The following is a 9,137-nucleotide window of genomic DNA, read 5'->3' as shown; positions in this document are numbered from 1 at the left end:
ACTGTCTACATAGACAGACCCACCTATCTCATGCCTGGGGTATGTAAATGTGGGCACTAGCATGCATAATCATAGAAGACGGCTGGAAGTCCCACCATTCTGTATGCTCAATTTCACTGAACCCTTCTGGGTTTTTGTTTTTGTTTTTGTTTTTGTTTTTGCAATGTAGCTCTTTCATTCCTCTGCAGTGACCAGTGTTCCTGAGTCTGATGCTTCTCCAGTTCATTTTTTCTAGTTCACTGGTAAACAACCCAAGTTTGAGATAAGTAGTGACTGGGATGTATGGAATGAGAAGGTAACCTGATGGTACACCTGCTTTGTATTGTGCTTTTTATATACTTCCCTGATTTTAGTCCCACACATAACAGTCCTCATTTTCACCTTCATATTCCACCCAATAGTTGCCTCTGATTCCTAAGTCTACTCAGTGCTCTGTATTATGAATTACCTTGCTTTTCATTTGCATTATCCTCTGTAGGCAATTGGTAATCGACTTTCTGAATCTGCTAATGCCTCATCCACATTCTATCATTAAAAGTTTGTTAACATCCTCTATCCACTAGTCTCTACTACTTTTCTCTTCATAAATTTACAATTCAACATTCTTCATTTTTATTTTATTAGAGTTTCAGAAGGCAGCAAAACATGAGTATTGATTTCATCTGTTGACCATCAGATACTCTCTAGGTAGGGTAAGGAGAAGATTTGTTATTTATGATCTATTATTATGTGGCTTACAAAATCACTGAAAAGACTAGATAAGCAGCTCTTGACTAATTCCCTGAACAACACTGCTGAACTAAACCACTAGGTAGATACTGATTGTGTGATGTTTGGGACACTAGAGAAAAAAATACTATCACTATTCCTTACTCCAGGACCACATGAACTGGGCCAACACAATACTGGCCCCGTGTCTCTCCATAGCCAAGCAACTAGGTTCCTGGATTTGGATTTCTGGCACAGCTTACACAAAGAAGCCAAATATAATATAGTCATGCTTGCCAGAGGGGTCCTTTATCTGCTTCATGCTATTTTCTTTGCCTTCAATTACAAATGCTGGTGCCTGAACTTGGCTGAATGGAGACAACATACAGAATCTGAACTGTCACAGCATCTTGGAAATGTGGCTTTCCAGACACTCATATGCAGTAAGGAGCACTGCAAGAGAATTGCAACAGAGTTGAGTGAGCTTAGATAAAACGTCTTCCAGATCCGGGTTAAACTGAATTCTCTTTCTATACATTTCATATAGATTCATATGTGTATATGTCAGTTCTCAACTGGGGGTGTTTTTGTACATTGGAGATAGTCAGCCACACACTTTTGAGTGTCACAATTAGGGTTTGGTCCTTTATCTAGTAGGCAGAGGGAAAGGATGCTGCTAAACATCCTACCATGCACAGAACGACCGCCAAAGATTGTCTCATCCCAAGTATCAGTAATGCTGACATCAAGAAACTCTAACTTACTGAATATAGGAAAAGTTAGTAACTCATAACTATGGTTGTCTCTGGGGAAGAGAGGCAAGGACTAGATTTAAGAATGTTGATTAAGGAGACTTAAGTCATTTTTTTTTTTTAATTTTACTTAGTTTTACAAAGAGAATGTGTGATTAACGATATAATTAAGTATCAGTGAAAATAAAAAATCATGAATGGAAACTAAAATGTGTCAACAGTCTCATTACTAGCTTCCAGCCTGCAAAACCCTTTTCAAGTAATTTTGTACGTCACTGGCAATTTCATCATAGGTGTCATCATTCACAATTCACAATCACTACGAAGGACCTCAGTAGTTTTCTGTTAGATCAAAGATGATAAAAAGAGCACTTAGGTATCAGTCTCAGTTTCCAAGTTCAAGGCAGATTTCAGTGATTAATCAGTGGCATCTGATTAATTAGTGCTATTACTGTGCTACTATTGGCTATAAATCGTGACCTCAGACTCCTTCCTAACATTATGATCCATGTGGCCACTACAAGTTGACTGGTACCTGTATGAAGATGAAACATCTTGTGCTATCTTTCATGAGTAAACTGCTGCACTTCTAAAATTTTTTTGTCTATTTCAGTCAATATTTCCACACTAAGAAGTAAAAATGATGAGAGGTTTTTAACGACTTAAAGAATGCAGTTAGATACTCAAGAGCATCCAGTAACTGAATGCTCTTTGCTTGTGAAAGTCTAACAATCTTAGTCACAGCAGTACACCTGTAACTGACCATACTCTGAAACTGACCCTATTCTGTATTTCTTAGTTTCCTAAGATAGAGTTTGTAGGAAACTGACATTTAATTGTATCAGACTTGAAAGAACTATTGTTACCGAACCTTTGGATGCTGCCTAATTGTAAATAGACATCGTCTAAAAGGACAAGAGAATAATAAACAGAGACAGTCCCAGGATATAGCAGTTGAGGGAACAATTAGGAAATAGTCAGGAAGAATAGAAAAGGGAAATAAAGAACTTTGATCCTGGGCAAGTTTAAATAAAGAGGTGGCAAAGCAACATGAAGGAGATTATATCAGAATAAGCAAAACTAGTGCAGAAAACACTGTCCTTTGTCTCAGGGGTACACAAACAGAACGGGAATTCACCCTCAAAGTGAAAATATCATCAAAATGACATCAAATAGCAATAAAGAATACAAAGATCTAAAAGAAAAGAAGTTTGAGTCCGAATTCTTAGTAGGAACTCACTTTCTATACATCAAAGATAGGAAAAAAGGAATGAGGGGTGTGCAGTCAAGTGGGCCTAGAAGACAACTACAGAGAAAGTGACATTAGAGAGAATGAACAGAGAACATCTGACATTACAAGGAAATTATGCAGTACTTCCTGAGGAGAAAAATGGTTTTAAAAAAGAATGATCTTCAACAATACATTTAAATTGATTTTATGTGGTTCAATTTCTGAATCTTTCATCAAGGCTAAGAAAATTATTTCATCTGAGTAACATTGTTTTTGAGAAACAATTGTCTTCCTATTTTTAGTATTTTTTATTACTTTGCCTTGTCACAGGACAAAAAAAAGAAGGAATTTCTTAACAAAGTATAGACAGGACATTTTAACTTAAATGAAATGACATTTATCAAAGCCACAACCACACCTGGAATCAGCACCCAACACAGCAGTAGATACAATACATGTCTATGTTTGCTTTCCACAACATTAATGACTCTAGACTCAAAGGATATTTAAGCTAACCTAGGCTTGCAATTCCTTCAATTGGCATTCTTTTTATTATTTCCTTCAGTCTTTCATTTCTGGAGTGGACAGAATAATAGGTGCAAAGAAGAGCTGGATGACCTAAACTTACCATCTCAGAAATAAAAGCTAAGGTAGTGTTAGGAAACAGATCTAAGTTTAAACTTGCAGTGTTCTTCAATCACACAATGATGACAATGTAGGAGGAAACGAGAGTAAGCATAAAACCAATAGGGTTAGCAAGGTTAGAGCCGACCGATATTGACATTGATTTTTTTTTAACACAGACTGATTAAACTACCACTGCTCTCTTACATACTAAATCTTTGAAATCCAAATGACCAAATGACACAAAGACTGAAAAAAAATTAAATGAGAAAAGTCATTATTCTCCCCAAACACCACAGCATATTGATCTTGAAAATACTGTATTATAAGAGAAGATACCCAAAGGTTAGGGTTCCATTAATCCAATTAGTGACTCTTTATTCCTTCCCATGAATTTGGAGGTAACTGTACATAAGCAGGTATAGATGTATGCATCTATTTTTCCAAACTCCTAACAGTGTATGCATGCATATTTCTGTTTTCAATTCTTTATGGAACTTTCCAGGAGATATCAGATAAAACTGATTACTCAGTTTCTTGATTCTGTTTAAAGATAGAATAATCTAAAACTGATACCTGTGCTAAAATGCTGCTGAGTTTATGGCGTAAATAATCAAATAAAAAGAAGTGGAAGATGGAGACAAAATAAGCCCCAGAGCTCCCAGCATCCCACAGAAATACTGAAACTACAGTTACATCTGAAAAATCTCCTCCAGAAAAATTCAGACACTAGCTGAGCAAATCCTACACATTGGGCGAAGAAGAAGAAAAACAAAATCCAAAGGGCTAAGAGAGTCTGAAATAACCACCATAAATCCACCGCTGAAATGATGGCATACAACCAGGAGGGAACTCACAACCCCAGCTTCTCCCTGAAGAGCAAAGGGTTTCGACCCCACATCTGGCACCCTCGATTTTGGGTACTGTCAGCTGAAAAAGGAATCCCAAAAATATCCAGCTCTAAAAGCCAACGCAGATGATCTCCATAAGACTTGAAAGATTACAGCAAATAAAGTTCTTTACAAGCTTGAATGGATTCACTGTGGGTATCCCACTAGGACCCAATGCAGAGGTAACAGATTTAATGGCACCCAGACTTCCCATAAAAGAGACCTATTTGCCTATCTTAAGAGCAGTACTCTGGGGGGTCGGGTTTCTAATTTAACACACAAGTAAGGACATACTGTATTTTCTGTGGAGACCAGGCGGCCAGTGGGTGCCATATTTATGTTCTCCCTCTGCCCCACTCTATGTCACTGATGCTTCCAAGAAACTTGGATCTCCAGATTTTGTGCTGCCACTCAGAAGACAAATCCCTTTTATGGCCTGGCTCTAGTAGCCAGCAGGGTGTGTGCACATGGGTTCAACAGGATGGTAGCAAACATAGTAAGATTCCTTAATTAACTGAGTGCAGAGGGGTTAGACAGAACTCTCATCTACCAGTCTTCCCCTGAAAGAGATACATTTGCATACTTTAAAAGCTGCTGCCTGACGATTCAGCTTCCAACTGTCCTACACCCAAGTCCTGACTGAGATTCTCCAGGATTTGAGACAAGGAGATCTTGACACCCTCAACTACTGGGAGCCGCTAAAAACAAAGAAGGCTGCTAGGACAATCACAAAGATTTGAGAGACAACCAAGCCAAGAGATAGGGCAGGTCAGGGTTGGATTGTAAGCCCTAACAATAAGGAGAAGTGGCCATGTTATCCCAGGTATAGGAAACAATTATAGAAAATCAAAGAATATGAAGTAACAAGAATATGTTACAAGTGAAAGAATAAGATAAAACCCCAGAAAAAAGACCTTAATGAAATGAGGATAAATGATTTACCTTTTAAAAAGTTCAAAATATAGGCAGAACAAAGCGAAAATTGCAACACAGAAATATAAAAAAATCTAAGAAACTACCAAAGAGAAAGTATAGAGCTGAAAAGTGCAATAATGCAATTAAAAAATTCATTAAAGACGGTCAACAGAACACTAGATGAATTAAAAGAAAGGATCGATGAACTCAAGGACAGAGCAGTTTGATTTATCTAATCAAAGAAGCACCAAAAAAAAAATAAATAAATAAAAAGAATAAGGAAGGTGAAAGTAGCTTAAAGGACTTGTGGAACATAAACAGGTGGACCAATATTTGCATCATAGAGGTCCCAAAAGAAGTAGAGAGAAAGGGGAAGAAAGGTTACTTGAGGAAATAATGGTTAAAAACTACCCTAACTTGGGAAACAGACTTCCAAATACAGGAAGCCCTCCATTTCCACAGAAGATGAAACCAAAGAGACCCGCACCTAAACACATTACAATTAAAGTGTTGAAAGGTAGAATAGTCAACTTATACTAGCTTATTAATCACTTCAAAATATTAGCACTAAATTTCAAATCAAAACAGAAAATAAAATTTTCCCTTAATACTAAAAAAAAAAAAAGTGTTGAAAGGTAAAGACAAGGAGAAAATCTTAAAAGCAGAAAGACAAGAACAGCTCATTTTTTACAAGGAAATCCCTGAAGACTATTACCAGGTTTTTCAGTAGAATATTTGCAAGCCAGAAAGGAGTTATGTGTGCTCAAAGAAACAGACAAAAGAAATCTGCAAACCACAAACACTCAGCAAAGTTGTCCTTCAGAATTGAAGGAGAGAAAAAGACTTTTCCAAAAGAGCAAAAGCTCAAGGATTTTATCATCACTAGATCAGTCATACAAGAAATGTTGAAGAGGCTTTTTCAAGCTGAAAAGAAAGGGCACTACTCAGTAACAAGCAAACATGCAAAAGTAGAAATCTCACTAATAAATATACCATTAAATTCAGAATAATTTTTACTCACTTGTAAATCTAGTTTGAAAGTTAACAGACAAAAGCAGTGAAATATTTATAATATAATAATTTTAATGGATATACAAGATAAAAAGATCTAAATTGCAACACAAGAATGTAAACATGGGAGGAGTGAGTAAAAATTATACAGCTTTATAATATATTTGAAATTAAGTTGTTAACAATGTAAAATAGCCTAATGTTTTAAATAAGCCCCATGATAATCACAAAGTGAAAACATGTAATAAATAACATAAAAGATAAAGAGAAAGGAACATAAGCCTGCCACCACAAAATATGATCAAATCACAGTTGAAGTAAACAAGAAAGAAACAAATTACAAAGCATCTAGAAAATGTTTTAATTATTTTATGTTTGTTTTATTTTTTGAGAGAGCATGAACATGAGAGAGGGACAGAGAGACAGACAGACAGAGAGAAAAATCTCAAGCAGGCTCCATGCACAGGAGACTTGATACCACAATCCTGGGATCATGACCTGACATGAAATCAAGAGTTATCTACACAAGTGACTGAGCCACCCATGTGTCCCTAGAAAAAATTTTAAATAAATTGCAGTAGGTCCATACTTACCAATAATTGCTTTAAAGGGACTAACTTCTTGATCAAAAGACATAGAGTAGTGGAATGGATTTAAAATAAATTAAAAAGACCCAAATACATGCTTAAAGGACACATGCAGACTATAGGAATGGAAAAAGGTATTTTATGCAAATGGAGACCAAAAGAAAGCTGAAATGGCTATATACACCAAACAGACTTAAGCCAAGACTGTTACAAAAGACAAATAAGGTCATTATGTAAGAGACAATCAAACAAGAGAATATAGTATTTGAAAATATTTATGGAATCAATATGGGTGCATCTAAATATATGAAGCAAATATTAACCGATCTAAAGGGAGAAGTAGAAAGCAATACAATACAGGTACCTAGGTGGCTCAGTCAGTTAAATGTCTGACTTAATTCAGGTCACCATCTTGCAGTTCATGAGTTTGAGTCCGCCTCAGGCTCTGTGCTGATGACTCAGTCTGGAGACTGCTTTGGATTCTGTGTCTTCCTCTCTCTCCCTCCCCTGCTCCCACTCTGTCTGTCTCTCTCTAAATAAATAAACACTAAAAATAAATAAATGAATAAATAAATAAATAAATAAATCAAGCAAGCAAGCAAGCAAGCAATACAATAATATTGGGGATGCTGGTACCTCAATTTCATTAAAAGGTAGATCATCCTGATATAAAATCGGGAAACATTGAACTTAAACCCTAAGTTAGACCAAATGTATTTGACAGACATTTACATAACATTTTATCCAAAAAGCAGAATATGCATTCTTAAGCACACATAGAGTACTCTCTCATATAGATATGTTAGGCCAGATCAAAGTTATAATAAAATTAAGAAAATTATAATTATAACCCCCTTTCTGATCACAATGTTTTGAAACTCAAAACCAATTACAAGAAGAAAGCCAGAAAATTCACAAAATGTAAAAATTAAAGAACATGATGCTGAACAACCAATATGTCAAACAAGAAATCAAAAGAGAAATAAAAAATTATTTTGAGATAAAATGGAAACAAACACAAATTTATAGGATACAGCAAAAGCAATTCTAAAAGGGAAGTTCATAGCAATAAATGCCCACATAAAAAAAAGGAAAACCTAAAATAAACAACATAACACTAAGCCTCAAGCAACAAGATAAAGAAGAACAAATTAAGCCCAAAGTTAGCAGAAGGGAGGAAATAAACATTAAAGCAGAAGTAAATACAGTAGAGACTAGAAATACAGTAGAAAAATCAATAAAACTAAGAATGGTGTTTGGAAAGATAAACAAAAGATACAAACTTTTAGCTAAATCACTGATGTAAAAAATAATACTCAAAATTAGAAATTAAAAAGGAAGCATTACAACTAATACCACAGATACACAAAATCCAGAAGACTCCTATGAAAAATGTATGCAAAAAATTGAACTAGAAGAAATACATCAGTTCTTAGAAGCATACAACCTACAAGACTGAATCACAAAGAAATAAAAAATCTTCATAAACATTACTAGTAAGTAGAATGACTGGATCATCAAAATCCTCCCAATAGACAAAAGTCCAGGACCATACAGCTGTGCTGATCAATTCTACAAAACATTTAAAGGAGATTTAAAACCAATCCTTCTCATACTTCTCCAAAATATAGGAGAGAAAACATATCCAAACTCATTTTCAAAGACCAGTATTATTACCCTGATGTATAAACCAGACAAGGAATCTACCAGATAAGAAAATTATAGGCCAATATCCCTGATAAGCAGAGATGCAAAAGTCCTCAACAAAACATTAGCAAACTAAATTAAACAATAAATTAAAAGGATCATACACTATGATCAAGTGGCATTTATTTCAGGAATGCAAGATGGTTTAACATCTCCCAATCACTAGGACTCACCAAATTAGCAAGATAAAGGATAAAATCTTATGCTCATTTCCAATGCAGAAAATTCATCTGACAAAATTCAAATTCAATTCATGATAAAAAAATTTCAGTGAAGTGGTTAGAGAGGGAACATACCCAACTGAATAAAGGCTACATATGACAAGCCTACAGATAACATCATAATGTTGAAAAACTGAGAGATTTTCTTGTATGATGAGGAATAAAATGAGTATGCCTCCTCTCACCACTTTTATTCAATATAGTATAAGTGTCCTGGATGGAGTAACTATGCAAGAAAAATAAATAGAAGGCTTCCAAATCATAAAATAAAACATAAAACTATCTCTATTTGCAAATGAAATGATATTACATACAGAAAATACTAAAGCCTCCACCCCCCCAAAAAAACTGTTATTAAACGATTTAAGTATAATTCCAAGATACAGAATGATCACAAAGATTGGTTGCATTTCTATATACTAATAATGAACTAGTAGAGAAATAAATTAAGAAAAAAATCCCATTTATAATGGCTTAAAAAAATCACTTAG

This window comes from Crocuta crocuta, unplaced genomic scaffold (assembly GCF_008692635.1).
Source record: "Crocuta crocuta isolate KB4526 unplaced genomic scaffold, BGI_CrCroc_1.0 scaffold807, whole genome shotgun sequence".
Taxonomy (NCBI): Eukaryota; Metazoa; Chordata; class Mammalia; order Carnivora; family Hyaenidae; genus Crocuta; species Crocuta crocuta.
This window is presented reverse-complemented; position numbering follows the sequence as displayed.